This window comes from Akebia trifoliata, chromosome 7, assembly GCF_017979445.1.
Source record: "Akebia trifoliata isolate Shusen 1 chromosome 7, ASM1797944v1, whole genome shotgun sequence".
Classification (NCBI taxonomy): Eukaryota; Viridiplantae; Streptophyta; class Magnoliopsida; order Ranunculales; family Lardizabalaceae; genus Akebia; species Akebia trifoliata.
Window position 1 is genome coordinate 17,202,589 of NC_141381.1, and position 18,569 is coordinate 17,221,157.

The 18,569-nt window shown below is 38.1% G+C and overlaps 1 long non-coding RNA gene across 3 annotated transcripts in view; it reads right to left on the reverse strand.

The window, feature by feature from the left end:
* Nucleotides 1–2,603: 2,603 nt before the first annotated feature.
* LOC147398288 (uncharacterized) overlaps nt 2,604–18,569 on the reverse strand; it is a 29,405-nt gene continuing 13,439 nt past the window's right edge. The window contains exons 3-4 of one of the 3 annotated variants that reach the window (XR_015179814.1): nt 18,286–18,526; nt 2,604–2,801 (exon numbers count right to left, since the gene is read on the reverse strand). This is a non-coding gene — a long non-coding RNA (uncharacterized LOC147398288). Of the gene's footprint in view, nt 2,802–14,159; nt 18,554–18,569 lie in introns of those variants that run through there. The other 2 variants (XR_015179812.1, XR_015179813.1) reach the window with 2 other exon arrangements.

An 18,569-nucleotide genomic window follows, 5' to 3' on the forward strand; every position in this document is an offset into this window, starting at 1 on the left:
TAAAATCTACATAAAAAACAAAATCCTAGACTCTGATCTACCATTGTCGATCAAGGGTGGGTGCTTCTAATCAGTGCTATTTTCCATCACTGGTACTGCTAATGCTGGTGGAGCTTCCTTAATTAATCAGTAATGGATTCACGAGAGGGCAAAGGAATCAAATGAAGCTCCACCAACATTAGCAGTACTAATGATGGAATCAAATGAAGCTCCACCAACATTAGCATTAGCAGTACCCATGATGGTGGCCATGACGACCCAAGACGATCATTCACTAGATATTTTAAGATATCGTTTTGATTGGAAATTACACAGTGACATTTCAATGGATGAATTAGATAGAAGGCTTGTTTTCATATCCAACGAGGACATTAATATATTTTCACTCCAACAACAAACCAACAATATAAATATGATAGCCAAGCAAGATCATCATTTATCGGAATGGATAGAAGATGACTCAAGAGAATTACACAAATAACCATTTTCTTCAGAATTAACGGTTGATGATGAGCCAAGAGAATGGATAGATGGTGACATCAGCGAATTATTTGATCAATTTTCTTGAGATATTTATGACGACTCCAAGAGAAAGACAGAAAAAAGAATACTTTTGTAAACCCATAATAAGTACAGAAGATCGATCGTGCTCCGAGGATGTAGCCCATAAATGGGTGAACCTCGTAAATCTCGGTGTGCCTATTTTATTTTGCATTGGATGCATGATATTCTAACATAATACTTAGGAAAGTTTAGGGGTGAGTAAACAAAAAAGTCAATCGAGTCGACTCGAGGTACATAATGGCAAAGTCGGGGTTCGAGAATAATTTGGTAATTGAAAGGTTCGAAAAATAATTGACAAAAGATCCATAAAGTCAGAAAATTAAACATCAGATAAGTTAAATTAAATTTTGAAGTATAAAAAATATGTATTTTATTTTAAATATTAAATGACAAAATAAAAAAAATTTAAATAATTTGAGTTTTTCAAAAAATCGTTGATTAAGATTAATGTTAATTTTTTTTTTCAAAAACAACCTAACTTTTTGAAAATTGTGATTTAGTCGACTACATTTATGATAATCACAACTTTTTAAAAAAATCACAGACTATGGTTCCGTAAAATTATACAAAACAGCAAAGACTCAAACGTCTTCTCCATCAAACAAATGGTTGAGATGGTAAAAATTACAATGCGATCCACAGAAAACAGTTAGTTTAGAATTGATCAAACTAATCAAGTGGAGCAATTGTTTGGTCCTACTTACCAACTCTATTCTTTGGTTGTCTCTAGTCATTTGGTTCAATCATTTTTCATTATGGGCCTAAAATCAGACCATTGGATTGATTTTTCATTTGGCTAGGTGGTCAAACCAATAAATCTTTTCGCCATGCTAATGAGAAGGTTGTAAACCGATTCATCTTTAGATTTACGGAGAACACAATGCATGTGAAAATTTATTGATTTATGGGCCTAACTTGTGTTTTTTAAGTGTATTCTTGATATTTTAGGCGTCTCTACAACTTTAGGGTATTTTTTTCATTAGAAAATACAAGTTTCGCCCAAGAACTTCATATATATTCCAAGTTCATAAACCCTAAAAAATTATATTCTCGCAGTTTTTCATCAACAAAGAATTGTCATCGCCACCCATGGAGGGCAATTTTGCCGAAACACATAAATCTTGTGTATTTTTTTTTTTTTTTTTGCTTTGGTGGGCCACACATACCACCACCCTATACTCTGTAGGCGTTTAAATATACCTTATGGAAAGGCATATAGAGATTCGAAGTCAAGACCTGGGAGCACACCCAATCCGTCCTTACCATCTCAGCTAGTCCCCCTGGTTGTTTAATCTCTGTTTTGAATCTTCGTAGTTTATCATTCTTCATCAATCTAGGGGAGTCTTTCTGTAACAAAAATGACTCGCTCAGTAGGATTTTAAGTCACAACAATATCATCATCTTGGCCGATTAATACCAATTATGTGACCTATGTATCGTTGGAGTGCTTGAATTGTGAAGCCCCTTCATTCATTCTTTATCCTAACTACCCAATAATTTCTTAAGTGTAGTAATTTAAGAAGTATGTGAAAATTTGTTGATTTATGGCTCCAACTTGAGTTTTTTTTTTTTTTTTTTTTTTTTTGTGTATTCAGAATTTTTTGAGTTTCCGTGCCACTTTAGGAGTATTTTTATCATTAAAAACGAACGTTTGACCCTAGGACGTCATATATATTCCAGTTCAAAACCCTAAAAAAATTATATTTTCGCAATTTTTCATGAAAAAAGAATTATCATCACCACCCGTGAACATGGGAAATCTTGCCAAATCACGTAAATGTTGTGCTTTTGTTTGATCTCTGTTTTGAATCTTCAAAGTTTATCATTCTTGATCGATCTAAGGGAGGCTTTTTGTAACATAAATGACTCACTCTGTTGGATTTTAAGTCACAACAATATCATTCACTTGGCCCATTATGTGACCTATATATCATTGGAGTGCTTGGATTGTGAAGTCCCTTCATTCATTCGTAGTTCTAACTAAATTGAATATAGGGATGGACTTCTGTTAACACCTCCAAGCCTAAAACAATTTACGATCACGGAATCCATGGGAAAATGGAATTATCATCAGTGATACATTAAACAATAGATTCAACACCATAGTTTTATTTGGTATGCTTCTCAAGTACTAGCCTATGGTCAACATCACATAGCAACCTACAAATAAGATCTTTTGCCTTGGGTGTCAACCTTGAATCTTCTGAAAATTTTAAGTGATTTCTCCAGTGCACAATCTGAGAATCATCGAGGACATTGTCAAACAAGTAAATTTCCAACCTTTCAACCATACACAAATGCTTAGTGTGGTGGAATAGGCACTGAATGAGGAGACAAATTGAAAGGATTGTAAAACAAAAAAAAAATGATATATATATATATATATATATATATATATATATATATATATATATATATATATATATATATATATATAATATCCTCTAGAAATTCAGGGTGTGTTTTACAGTTGTGATTGTACGCGACTCGAGGAATTGGCAAAATGGGTTCGATGGGCATAAGTATATAAAGAATTTGTAGATGGATTGAACGGCAATAAGATAAGTCGACGTTTAATCTCTAATGAGGGTTGGAGCGGAGAATGGAATAGTGTTAAGTGTCCAATCCAAAGGTGAACAAAGCCCTATATATAGGGGATGGATCATGGGACATATGTAAAAACAATGTAATAATAATAACTTTTCAAAATATGGGTTAGGAGTTTCGTAATGACCTGATTTTTTATGAGGATCTATGATGAGATGATCATCCTAAAAAAATCAATCCAATTTGAAACTTCTAACCCCATCAAAAGTGAATTAGAATGTGGACCATCGATTTTTTACCAATAATTTGTAAACCACTTTTGGTGGACTTAGAAGTTTCAGATTGAGCTGATTTTTTGTGAGGATGATCTTCTCATCATAGAAACCATCCTGACAAAAAATCAGCTCAGTCCGAAACTTCTAACCCATATTCTGAAAAAAAACATTGTTTTTACTTATGTCCCATGATCCAACCTCATATATATATAAGCTACAAAAAATATGAAACCATTAATCAATTTATGAAGGATAATTTGAAAGGGGAAGTTAAAAAACCTGTTACAAAGGAAAGGAAATTTACCAACATCCATGAATCACAAAAACGTATAATTAACACGAATGGATTTAAGATAGTAACAACTCCTCATGGTGACTATATAACTTTCTCATAGAATTGAGCAGAAATAAGTGGAAAACCACAATGCCATTGCATGATACTTAGTGCATGCTAAATTCCTTCGGACTAATTTTGAATAGGAATATCTTGATTACAATGATTTTCAATTCTATTGCAATGAAGAGAGAAGTCTCAATGTATTTTTGATCATTAATTCCCCAAAAGTTTGAAGAGTAACAACGTGAAAAAAGCTCATATTCGACGGCCTAACACCATGGAATTTCGAAAATTTTGACGGACCATGGTGTCAAATTTTTTTCTTCCAACCGGTTGAAACCGTCAAATTAATGGAGGATGGGAGAAATGTGATGGCCATCGAATCTAGGGAACGTAAAAAATTATGACACCTCTAGGCCGTTCAATTTTGATTTCTAAAATTCATGGGCCTTGGCTCGTCAAATTTTCCTGTAGAATTTTCCAATTTTTTGCATAGTGAGTTCAATTTGAGTATTGTATTTATAGATGATGATTTATTAGAGATTTTCTTCTTATAAAGCTACAAATTATTATTTAGTGTGAGATTCTACATAGAATTCTACACAAACCGTGATTTTTATTGTTTCATACTATTAGAATATCAAGCTAAAAGTATAAACACTTCCCTTACTCAAAGAGATGTCATGTCTTAATTCAGGCACTAACACAAGGTGTACAACTTGTGTGGTTTAAGTTATTAAACCATTAACTAAGAGTAGGTTGGCTAGAAACAAACCATACCTAATCATTAAACCATAACCACCCTCCATAATTAAAGCAGCATTGTATTCTACTTTTGACTCAAAAAAGTAAAGAAAATAACAAAAGTGAATTTTGTAGATCAAATGAGCTTTGACTAAATGGAAGAGTTTGGTCTGGGTACACATAAACACACCCGATCATACTCACACGGGGTTCTACCAATGCAGACACATGGGAACATACACGTATCAGGTTCTGTCACTGTGAAGAACACATATGTAAACACCAGATTCTACCAATGCATAATCCAATCATACTTCAACTAAGAGATGGATCAAACACCATCACACACTGCATTTTATTACTGTGAAGGAAAGAATAAAATCAATTACGAATTCAAAAATTAACCTGATCCTGCATTAGGCGCTAATATATTTTAACTACTAACAAGAACATAAACGAATTTCTTTTTCTTCTGTTTCCAACATAATGAAATAAGAGTTTGATCCTAGAAAGAGTTGACGTTAGTAATAGAACTACTCTTACATAGCCTTAGATTGCCATCTTGATCCATGTTTCCAACTGAAAATATTTAGGATATGACACTATCAACAGGGACTTGAAGTTAGCAAAGAGTGATTTCCTCTAGTGATTTAGTGTAGCATTAAAATATCAAAGGGATCAATTATTGTTAAAAATGACCAGCACAAAAACATAAAGCAGACTATCTTATTTTCTTCCTCACAGGTAATAGTTAACATTATAACAGAGCCAGCAGTTGAAGCAATTCTTTTATCTTATGAATCAAAGGGGTACAAAGGTGGTAATGATGTCAATTCCACTAGCAATATCAAGTTTATTTCCTACTTGTTTAGCTAACATTGAAACTAAGTACCCATAAATATTTTTTTTGTCTCACTTACTTTATGCATTGTAAGTTAAAATTTCAGTTTTAGATCTCAGATGAAATATTGAGCCAAAGAGATGAAAGTTCTAAAAGTTCAACTTCATTGAAGGTATAGTACTCAAATTTATCACCTCCCAACACACATTCAAGTTCTTAATTCAATTTGGTGTAATTGTTATATATGCATGTTGGGGATGGATTACTTATAGATTAAAGAAGTGACCATCAGTGAGATTCTTATAACATTCCAACAAAATGCGCTCACATGGAAACTAGTATATTATTTACCTAAATGTCATTGAAAAACTGAATCCTACACTTAGTGTAGATGCAAATCAGACATTAATGACATTATTCTATGCAAATCAGACTTCCCCTCCCATCTCTACACTAATCAGCTTTAATCGTTGGACTTCAACCATCAATGCCTTGTTAATAGCTGCATGGTTGACATGTCTTAAACACATTTACGAGCATACAAGCTCACAAAAACGCATTTGTGCACACATTTAAGAGTAATAACTGAAAATAGCAACATAAGTAACTGAACTAAAGTTAGTTTTAAACAAATTGGACGCTAATAATTAAAGAACCATATGTGGTACTAGGGACCTAATTATGGTTCATTTAAGTTGGAAGATTGTTTATGAGAAGTAAACAACAACGAAATTTGATGAAAAGGAAGTTTGGATTCAAAATAGAAGCATACAATCGACCATTCAAAACAGAAGAGGTTTGGATTCAGAATAGAAGCATACAAAAAAATCTACCTTCGTGATTGGATGGATAGTCAGAGGAGTGAGATAGCGGTGGAACGTAAGACGTTCGAGCTAAAGGAAGTTTCAATTTAGAATAGAAGAGGTTTTGAGGTGAAGGAAATGGTAGAAGGGTTGAATCGATTATCCAGTTGAAGGAGGAGGAAGCAATATGGGCCTCTAATCAACTAGATTTAGAGAGAGGTTCATCAAATACCTTCAGGGCTTAGTACTCCAAGGACGGTAGAATCTTCTTTATCTAGCACGAGCAGAACCTTTACGGAACGTTCTTGAAGCTTCAAAAGTTTACGGAAAGATTTTGTTCGCGAGCAATCGTGTTTTCGAAAGGTCTAGGAGGCAAGGGTTGGGAGGAAGTTAGCCTCTCTCTTAAAATGCTATTAAAACCATAAGAGAAGATGAAGGCACCTGTGAAGAAGGATGGGTTAGTCAAATCATGGGCTGAGGTTGTACACAAACCCCATGCTTCTAAGTTAGAGGTTCTTGGAGCACCAGGTATGGAAGTGGGCTCTAGTTCTGGGGTAAAGCAAGCTCTTAATATGGGTAAACCGTTTGGCAACTGGAGATGGGAATTCATTTGTAAAGCGAGTTCTCTGGAGGCAGATTGGGAAGGTTTTTTATCAGACATTAAGCAAGGTTTAACTCAGCCGCCAACGATTAAACTACTAACTTGGGAGCTTTTTACTTATATCTTGATGTTTGAAGGTAAACTTCAGGAGAATGGTCATGATGGGAAACACGTCCTTCAATTTACATCCCTGGTTTGCGGATTATAACATTTTAAAGCCAGCTTGGAAGGATGGGAGATCTTGGGTTCACATCAGTGACCTACCATTTCACTTATGGGGTAATTTTGCCTTCAAAAGGATCGGCGCTCAGTTGAGTGGACTCCTGGAGGTGGATTCGACAACTCTCCGTCGCACGAAACTGGACAATGCGAGGCTGAAAGTTGGTTGTTCTCCATGGAAGATGCCCTGTGGCCTTTATCTCTGGGTCGATGGTTTTAAATATATGTTAGGGGTTGAGGTGGCAGGAGTAGAAGACAAGGGGACAGATTCCTCAGTGGACTTGGGGAAAGGGAAATAAAATGGGCTTAGTACCTCAGCCAAGACAGGAACCCAGGTGAACGAGGGAAGGTTTCAGTCAGAGGAAAGGGCGAGACAGAAGGAGATACTCGGCATATCGGAAATTATCAAACCTAGGTGCGTTCGAGATACAATGCTGAATTGCTTGAAAGTCAAGTTTCGTCCCTGTAGTGTAACACGTGGTAAGTGTAATAATTTTTTGAAGCCACGTCGCTAAGAGCAGGAGCATACTCATACGATAAAGCTGTTGGCTAAAGTAGCTAGAAATTTGGAGTATAAAAAGTGGCTACGCAAGAGTGGGGTGGTGGAGCGCAGTGAGCCCAAGTTAATTGGATTGAGACCTATGGTCTCAGGGGCCCGTTGTGGCGATGAAGCTAATGAAGGCCATTATCTGGTTGATGTTGAGCTGGGCAGCGATGATTTGTTGGGTAAGTGCCCAGACTTAAGTTTCTTTGATTCAGGCCCAATTAGGAAAAGCAAATCCAAGGGGAGGATTGCTATGGCTAGAGTTGATCCGGTCGCATTATTTAATGTGGCTAGGCCGAAAATCAAGAAGGCCCGTAACATTTTATATCGTTGTAAAGACATTAAAAGGAGGTCCAGTAACAGGCAAGTAGTGGACAAAGGTCAGTTGTCAATCTTTTATGTTTCGAAACCGATTGAAAGCAAGACAGTCAAGGCTATCGAAGGTGTTGAGGACAGCGACTCTGGTTTTGAGGTTTGGATGGGTTTTGAAGTCGAAGGGACTCCAAACCTAGTGGGTAACGAAAATGGGTGCTCTGGGAAGGAGGTAAGGGTGGTTGGGCATAACTTATTTGTCGAAGGGGATCTGGGTATGAAAAGCAGAGTGAGTTTTGTTTTGCTCCAGTGTTAGGAGATGGTTTACTGGAGGCTTGTACGTATAGGTCACCCTAACACCAAATCCACCTCCTCCCCTTCAAAAAAAAAAAAAAGCACACAAAATGATTTCTGTGGGTTGAAGGATTGAAACGACACTCGTAATGACCAACACACATCTTAAATCACAAATGAGTGGTTCATCCACAACTACAAATGTATTGGCAAGTTGATTATCATAGAATTTGTGTTAGTTGGCAAAAGTGGAGGCGCGCTTTTGCATTATTATGCAATTTAAGTCTTATCAATCACAACAAATGCCAAATGCCGACAGACTTCCTGATACAGCACATCAACCCATTTCTAATAAAAGTGAGGTAACAGTTCAGTAACTCTCTCCCTAACTTTGGTCTTCCCAAATAGATGTTAAAAACAAAGGAAGAAATAGTTCTTTATTTGGTTAAAGGAACACAACTAGCTAGAGCTTTCATTCCCATTAGATACGTAAAGGAAGAGCTCATGAAATGAAGGAAGAACCCTAAAGGGGCATCTCATCAATGAGATTCTGATTCAAGACAAAATGGAATAAAGTTAAGACTAAGTTCAATGAGAGGTAGACCAAGATAAAGGACAACCTAATTAAGGGGCTGCTATAATACTAAGTCACCTTATTATGTGCACCTATAGAAAACTAACAATCCACCATTTGAAATCAGATTGAAGCAGAGACAATGAAAATATTTTCACTTAGTTTCAACGAAATAAATGTTTAACACTGGTATTTATTATGTTTGCATTGTACTAAATTTACTCATCCTTGAATTAATAAAATAAGATAATAATGCATCCATCTTCAAGATGGCATTATTGGTCAAAACTCCAATAAGAGTTGTAAGAAAAATTCCACCACCCTAGTTGCAAGTTGTACAGATGCAATAGAGTAATTATAGCTATTTTATATGCGTATGTACTTGTATGTTCGCTTATTGTTTTTGAAAATCTAAATGCATTTATTACCAATTTGCCTTTATGAACAAAAAAAGAAAGAAAAGAAAATCTTGTTTCCAATGGGTGTATCTTCTCACTGAAATTGGTTTAATCAACCAAGTGTACAGGGCTTAGAAATCAATCAAATTTAAAACGAAAAAAAACAGGTTTGTGGAATAAGAATATTGAATTACTTTCACGTAAGTCAAATGACTGAATCAACATGTCTGCTAATTGAAGATTAGAGAGAAAAAGTTATTAGATTGATTAGCCCTAATTAGGCTATATAAGTATTACATAAGAGAAAGAAGTGAAAAGACTAAAATAACCCTACAGACTTATTTAACACTCCCCCTCAAGTTGGTGCGTGGATATCAACAATCCCCAACTTGGACAAGACATCTTCAAATGAGGTTTTACTAACACCTTTAGTAAGAACATCAGCAAGTTGTTGAGAGGTAGGGACAAAGCGAGTACAAATCTGTCCAGAAACTATTTTTTCTCTAATGAAATGACGATCAACTTCTATGTGTTTCGTTCTGTCATGCTGAACCGGATTTGCAGCTATGTTAATAGCTGATTTATTATCGCAATATAGTAAGAAGGGGACCGGCACAGGAAGACATAAATCAGCTAGTAAGATTTTGAGCCACAACAACTCGCATATTCCAAGTGCCATGGCTCTGTATTCTGACTCAGCACTTGACCGAGAAACCACATCCTGCTTCTTACTACGCCAAGTTACCACCAACTTTAGTACAATACCCAGAAGTAGACCGTCTATCAGTCACTGAACCAGCATAATCTGCATCTGTCCATGCCTCAATGCGAAGATGACCATGATTGTTGAATAAAATACCTCGACCAGGACATCCCTTAAGGTATCTAAGAATACGATAAACAGCAGCAAGATGAGATGTTCGAGGCGAGTGCATAAACTGACTTACAACACTAACAGCATAGGCAATGTCAGGGCGAGTCATAGACAAGTAGATCAATTTTCCCACAAGACGCTGATATTGGCCAATATCGGACACACACTCCCCCTCAGAATCAGCCAACCTGTGATTCTGCTCAATAGGAGTATCAGCTGGACGAGATCCAAGCTGACCAGAGGCACTGAGTAAGTCAAGAACATACTTACGCTGAGAAATAAATATACCAGACCGGGACCGGGCAACCTCAATACCCAGAAAATAGCGAAGATGTCCAAGGTCCTTAATCTCAAATTGACGTCCTAAGTAAGTTTTGACCTCGGTAAGGCCATCGGCATCATCTCCAGTAAGAACAATATCATCCACATACACAATCAGAGCAACAGTTTTGCCTCGGGAGTGACGCAAGAACAAGGTGTGATCAGCAGAACTCTGATGGAAACCAAACTGATGCATGGCCTTAGTGAAGCGCTCAGACCAAGCACGAGGAGACTGCTTCAGACCATAAAGAGACCGGCGAAGACGACAAACATGTGCAGGAGAAGCAGAAGAAAGAAAACCAGGAGGTTGGACCATATAGACTTCTTCTTGAAGATCACCATTGAGAAAAGCATTCTTGACATCTAACTGAAAAAGAGGCCATCCTCGAATAGCAGCAACAGAAAGGAGAACGCGAATGGTGGTCATCTTGGCAACCGGAGCAAAAGTTTCCTGATAATCAATCCCATAAGTCTGAGCATAACCTTTGGCCACCAGACGGGCCTTATAACGAGCAATGGAACCATCCGGATTATGCTTAAGCGTGAATACCCAACGACAACCCACAGCTTTCCTTCCAGACGGAAGAGGCACAATTTCCCAAGTTTGAGTCTTTTCAAGAGCAGTCAACTCATCAATCATAGCTGCGCGCCACTCAGGATGAGCAATAGCATCTGCAACAGTAGTAGGAAGAGAAACAGCGGAAACAGAAGCAAGAAAACTCCGATAGGAGGGTGATAGTGCAGAGTCAGATATATAATTTGAAATGGGATAAGTACAAGTGCGCTTACCCTTACGAGTGGCAATAGGACGATCATCACAGGGAACAGACGGAGGCGGAGCTGGAGGCGAGGAGGCGAGCTGGTCGGACATAGAAGTGATGGTAGTATCACGTGGACGTCGAGTGTAAACCTGCAATGAAGGAGAGGACGAACTGACGGGGGGTGGAGAGGGAGGAACAGGCATGGGAAGGGGAAATAAAGAAGGAAAATGATCATCAGGTGAATCTAGAGGAAACCACTCAGATTGAATGCCAACGGACCCATTATAGTAAGGAGTATGCTCAAAAAAAGAAACATCGCGAGAAATGAAACGTCGTCGAGAAGGAGGATGGTAACAACGGTAGCCTTTCTGGGTAGAGGAATAACCCAAAAAGATACATTTGACGGCCTTAGGGTCAAGTTTAGAACGATTTTGGTCAAGAATTTGAACAAAACAGACACACCCAAAAACACGCGGAGGAAGTGGAAACACGGGACGATCTGGAGAGAGCTTAGAGAGGGGTGTGACAAACTGAAGAACACTGGAGGGGGTCCGATTAATAAGGTAAACAGCAGTAAGAACTGCATCAGCCCAATAGGATTGGGGCACGTTCATGCCAATCGAAATGGCACGGGCTAACTCTAGAATATGGCGATTTTTTCTTTCTGATCGGCCGTTCTGCTGAGGGGTCTTAACATTGGACATTTGATGCTCAATGCCAGACTCTAAACAAAGTTTCAAGACCTCACTATAAGTGTACTCAGTACCATGATCAGAACGGAAGGTCTTGATGGTACGACCAAATTGGGTTTGAACCATAGCAAGAAATTGCTTAAAGATCCCATAAACCTCACTCTTGTGTTTCATAAGATAAACCCAAGTGGTACGACTGTGATCATCAATGAACAAGACAAAATAGCGAAAACCAAGAGTGGATATGACGGGGGAAGGACCCCACACATCAGAATGAATTAAGTCAAACATAGCAGGTGTAGTAGGATTCATACTAATAGGATAAGAAGAACGCACATGTTTAGCTAATTGACAAGTTTCACAAGAAAAATCAAGCACATTGTTATTATTAAATAAATTAGGGAACATGTGTTTCAAATATCCAAAAGAAATATGACCTAAGCGTAAATGCCAACGCATTACAAGAGCCTTATTAGATTGACTACTAATACTACTAAGCTGAAGAGCAGAATGGGTGCTAGGGGAATCGGGAACATCCAGGAGATACAATCCATTCACTTCACGTCCAGTGCCAATCGTCCTCTTCGACTCCAGATCCTGAAAGACACAATGAGAAGAATAAAAGGTTACACTGCAGTTCAAATTTTTGGTAAGGCTACTAACGGATACCAGGTTAGTAGTAAGTTGAGGAACATGTAGTGTGTTAGTTAAGGATAAAGAGGATGTAACAGGTAAAAGACCTTGACCAGCTATGGAAGACAAAGAACCATCAGCCAGGCGAACCTTGCGATGACCAGAGCAAACACTATAGGTTTGAAATAGGGAGGACATACCGGTCATGTTATCTGAGGCACCAGAATCAATGATCCATGGTGAGGGAGTGGTGGAAACACTGTGTGCAGATGCAAAGGTACCTGAGTGAGCAAAGGTAGAAACCGGCTGAGATGAAGTCTCTATCTGATTGAAGAATTTTCTGAACTTGTCAAGCTCGGCTTGGGATAGAGATACCGAGTCTGATGAGGATGTAGTAACTGAAAGAGGTGTTGAATCAGTAGTCGACTGAGAAACTATATGAGCTGAAGATCGTTGAGACTGTTTACGTTGCTGATTAGGATGACCATGAAGTGCATAACATCGAGCCTTCACATGACCTAACTTTCCACAATGATCACACTTATGTCGTTGACGGGTAGGCATAGACCCACTGGGGGGTTGTGTAGAAGATAAGCGAGTAAACATAGCAGAATGATCCCCTGAAGAATGAGGTAGGACAGCTGCACGACGACTCTCATCCGCTAAGACATATGAATAAGCAGTCTGTAGCGACGGAAAAGGATCCATACCCAATAAATGAACTCGCGCATACTCAAATTCGTCCCGGAGACCCGCTAGAAACTGAAAAACCCGATTCTTATCCAGAATTGACGAATATAATGTCTCATCAAGGGGGTCCTTCCAAGCATAGGATGAGGAATAGAAAGTCAGCTCTTCCCACCGAGCACGTAGCTGTGAGATATAAGTGGTAACTGAAGAGTCTCCTTGGGAAAGACGAGAAATCTCACGCTCCAAATTGAAGATTCTGACATTATTCTGACGTTGTGAGTAAATACTCTTTGCGGAATCCCATATCTGTTTTGCTGTAGAGGAAAACATAAAACCAGCCGCAATGTGTGGTTGCATAGAAGTAACCAACCAAGAACGGACCATAGAATCATTAGCAAACCAATGGGAGTAAGAACTGTCAGTCTGTGCAGGTTGTTTGTGTCCCAGTGAGGTAGCCGATTTTCCCTTTTCCACCAATGAACATTTCAACTGATCTTGCCCAAAGGAGATAATTAGGACCATCTAATTTTACGGTAGTGATCTGAATACCTGGAAAATCAGTTGAGTTAGAGGGAAGACCACTCGATCCATTACTATTACCAGTGATTGAGGAAGAAGACGTCTCGGAAGCCATCAAAGACTAGATGTGCTTTAGTTTGAAAAAGAAATTGATCGCAGCACCCTCAATACACGATCGTAAGAGGCGTGGAAGATGATTAAACACTGTTGTATGTGACCCAAACAACCATCAAATCAATGGTAGGACACCAATGAGTGGTTCTGCCGTTGTCGTAGGCCTCAACTAGGGGTCCAGGTGCTGTTATGTGCCCCAGAACTTCCCAAACAGCAACCTGCTGTTGATGTACCCCACTAACGATGGCCTGACAGCCACAACAACTAGCAACTGTCGTTGCTGCCAGCCTCCTAAACAGCACCTGCTGTTGCCGCAGCCAAAGAACCAATCAACTGCTGTTGCTGCAATCCAATAAACAGCATCTGGAGTGATCGAGCCTCCCGAGAATAAATCTGCAATGATCGCAGCCTCCAAAATAAGGTCTGCTGTGATCGTAAACCACAAACTGCACCTCTGCAGTGATTGTAGGGTTTGCAGCCTCCAACACAGGGTCTGCTGTGATCGTGGACACCTAGCTGCACCTCTGCAGTGATGATAAACCTCAAATAAGGATTTGCTATATCCGCCAGACCCAAACTGCATCTCTGTAGTGATCGTAAGACCCAACTGCACCTCTGCAGTTGTTGTGGAAGTCAAACAGCACTGTTACTGATGTCGTGGAAGTCAAACAGCACTTCTACTGCTGTCGTGGAAGTCAAACAGCACTGCTGCTGCTGTCGTGGAAGCCAAACAGCACTTCTGCTGCTGTCGTGAATGACAAACAAACACTATACTATCATGCTGTTGTTATTGTTAACTCCAAACAACAACCTTGCTGATAGAACAACCTGATCACAGGCTTCAAACAGATCTAGAACCCCTATCGCATGATGCGATTAGGTGTAGAGTGGAGGTGAACCCCCGTAGGGGTGATGGGGATTGAAGACGAGAAGTGTGGAGGTGATTTAAGAAAGAGGAAGATGATGAAGGTGTAGCAGACAAAGCAGTAGTTGAAATCGAGAGAGCCTTGCTCTGATACCAAATTGAAGATTAGAGAGAAAAAGTTATTAGATTGATTAGCCCTAATTAGGCTATATAAGTATTACATAAGAGAAAGAAGTGAAAAGACTAAAATAACCCTACAGACTTATTTAACACTGCTAAATCACCAGCAATAAAGAGATTGGACAGCGCTGGTTTCCTAGTAGCAGCTCTCATAATCAAGCTCTCTCCCTCTCATTTTGAATCTCTTTCAATACTCATTGCATTGTAATCAAGAATATACTCAATACACTACAATATGAATTATATGCTAAATGTGTGTCATTCATTGTAATCTATGCCATAAGTTTTACTCTAAGAACATGAAATTAAGGTCAGGATTGGAATATGATAACAAGGGACTGTAAACAAGTCAAGTGAGCCTTGGTTGTTGTGGAAAGGGAACAAGTTATCAAGTGTTTTTGACTTTCAATGTTACAAATGAACAATAAGGACCTTAAGCATATCTCAAACTCATAAATCAGATATAAAGTGCTTAATTAAAGATCTTTGTTCCCAATAACCCATCCAATCCTATCTTGTCATCTTCCATGCTGATGGTGCCTTAACATATCGAAATAAGTAAGTTTCCCTCAAAATTGTGAAATTATATCAATGTATTAACCAACCAATGTATAATAACATGTCCAATTCCATTGCTGGTATTGATCCTTGGCTGCAAACACAAACTATGTCCCATATATGACTGGTAAAATCTGATTAGCAAAAAAACCCATATATTTGACACCTAAAGCTTGCTTGTGAGAACATAAATTAATAATGGGGATGTACCATAACTACCACTGCCACCATCGCTGTCATATTCACAATCACCATCAATGTCACCATAACCATCACCATCACACCACCATCATTGTTACCCCTCCACCACCACCACCACAACAGCCACCACCATCTCCCGACATTTCCAAAACAGATTTAACAATTAGCATTCAAAGTTACCAAATCGCTAAAGATTAAATGGATGCCAATTTATCCATCTTTAGATATTAACAAACATGTTTGGAAAAAAAGGGCTGACCAACATACAACCCACAACTACCACATGTTTTAGATTTCTATGCTATTTCTTGGGCCATTGGCTTGGAATGTTAGATTCTGGTTATGGAAACTGATTGCTTGAATCTAGAATCTTTGGCTAAAAATTGTTTTGGGGAATTGATTTGAAATCTTGAATCACAATCCCCTCTCACCATCCCAATTTCTACCAATTCCGATATGGAATATTATATACCCAATTGCAGAAAAAAGAACAAATTCAAAAATCCATTATTATTATTATTATTATTATTATTATTATTGTTTTGCTTATGTGAGAATCACTTTTATTATCTCTATCAATTGTAACATCATGGACAAGAATCAGATTCTAAAATTTGAACGAAATGTATCCATTTTGTCATCTAGGATGGATTCCATGTTCTAATATAATAATATAAATGTTGGATTCTTAACTACATACATTTACACCCGTTTGCGACCATATGGGGCATTTGGTTAGAAAGAAATGCTAGAACTTTTCAAGAAAAGGCGAAATCGGCACAAGAGTTGACAAGATCAATTCTCGAGCTCTTATTCTTTTGCTACAAAATCTTTACAGAGTTTAGAGAGGTCTTTCTCAAGGACTTTTTGTCCTGTTGGGAGGTCATTTGTAGCATTGAGATGCCTTAGTGGTTTGTTGGTAAAAGACAGATGTAAAAAAGGGAATTCTAACTGCCTATCTGACCTATGGTATTTGGTATTTGTTGCTGCTTATGAAGACAAAGTACAGAACTCTCACCCGTGAGCTTTGCATGTGACACATCAAGACTTGTTATAATCAGTGCCTTTCACAAAGACACGTCAAGACTTGCTATAAAGTTGCTTATGAAACTATTTCAATATCATTGTATCTATGTCTACTTTCAAAGCATGTAGAATCAACTTAAGGGATGAGATGTTGCTGCTTATGAAGACACAGTACAGAACTCTCACCTGTGAGCTTTGCATGTGACACATCAAGACTTGTTATAATCAGTGCCTTTCACAAAGACACATCAAGACTTGTTATAAGGTTGCTTATGAAGCTATTTCCATATCATTGTATCTATGTCTACTTTCAAGGCATGTAGAATCAACCTAAGGGATGAGATGAATCATTTCTCTGACCAATGGTTATAAATTATGTAGAACCACACGACAAAGACATCTAGCTATAAATTATGTGAAAAGGGCAGAGAAATGGACAATAGATTAACAGCCCTCACTTCCTACAATACTCAACGCTCCTTATCTCCCATACCTCTTTCTACCATCTCTCACCATTCTTACAACCACCTCCTGTACCACCTTGCACAATCAAGCACCCCTTCCCCTTACCCCCCTCTTTCCATCAAAACTACCCCACTCATTTCCATTCTTTTTTATAAAATGAGATAACCATCAATGATGAAATTGGGGCTAGAACTTTTGAGCTGGAACTTAAAGAACTAAGGAAAGAAAAAATATTTGAAAAATAGAGTAAGAACATTTTTCTCTATAGCAATCTTTCTCCCTAGCAACTTCTCATCCATTCCCTTCATATTCCCAAGACTCACAATGTATATGTGCAAATCTGAGCCAAACAACACTCTCCTCTTTTTTTTATTCTTCAAAATTTAAAAAAAAATGAGCGCAAAATAATAGGAGCAACAGGGGAAGGAAGGACTTGGACTCATTGGTTTTGGTATTCTTGAAGGGTATAATATTTGCCCAAAGCTCATCACCCACAGGTAATGTGTAATCAACATTCTTTGTGTACTTTTTGTGTTAGTGCATTTTTTAAACCTAAAAAGGCCAAGAAAATACTAAGTGTGGATAATCATGGATGGTTAGAAGTTTTATTTGATCAGATGAACTGGTCAAATTAAGGTTGAAAATGGGGGGAAGAACCAGCCCTGCTCAACGTTTTTTTAGGGGCACTCACAGAACCACGTGTTCTGCGTTAAAGTAGGGAAGATGATGGTGGATTGACTCAACCAAATATCTGCTTGTAGGGTAAAATTAAGCCATTGTATTTGAGTATGAGGGTTGAAATCTTAATGAATTTTAACCATGGTTTTGGATATATGTATGTATGTATGTATTCTCCAATATTTAGACCTTCAGCAAAACGTTGCTCTATAATGACAAGTGCAGTTCATGGCAATGGATGTGGTGCAAGCAAGAGAACTGTGAATGTATCTTAGCATAAGAAATCTAGAAAACTGTAGTCCACATAAGCTTTTCATAGATGGAAACTAAAAGCAATCAAAACTGACCAAATAAGTTTGAATAATAAAAGAAACTAACATTTATGTGAGTCATAAATTAATTGTTCTAATTCCCAGTATTAGCTAAACTAAAATGCATAGGCAAAATTCTGATAGATAATCAAGCATAGTATAGTATCCACCCTCCTAGGCATAAGGAAATAAGAAAACCTCTGCAATATCAAGAACTAGAAATCAAATTAAAAAATCGGCAAAAGCAACCAAGTGAGATCAAAGTTTTAGGGAAAAAAAAAAAAAGGTAAATGAAACAAAATAGTGAAAATAATTTCAAGCCTCAATATTGTATTCCCCCTTACCCATTCACTCTACCACACTGGCCAGGGCAAGATGAGATGGAAGCCAATCACCTACCACCACCAAACTACTCTTCAATGTGGGCATTGAGTTTGTGATCCTGGGGAGTGCCGACGCTTCTAAAGTGGTGCAAGCAAGAGAGCAGTGAATGTATTCTCCAATATTTAGACCTTCAGCAAAACGTTGCTCTATAATGACAAGAAAGTGCAGTTCATGGCAATGGATGTGGTGCAAGCAAGAGAGCTGTGAATGTATCTTAGCATAAGAGATCTAGAAAACAGTAGTC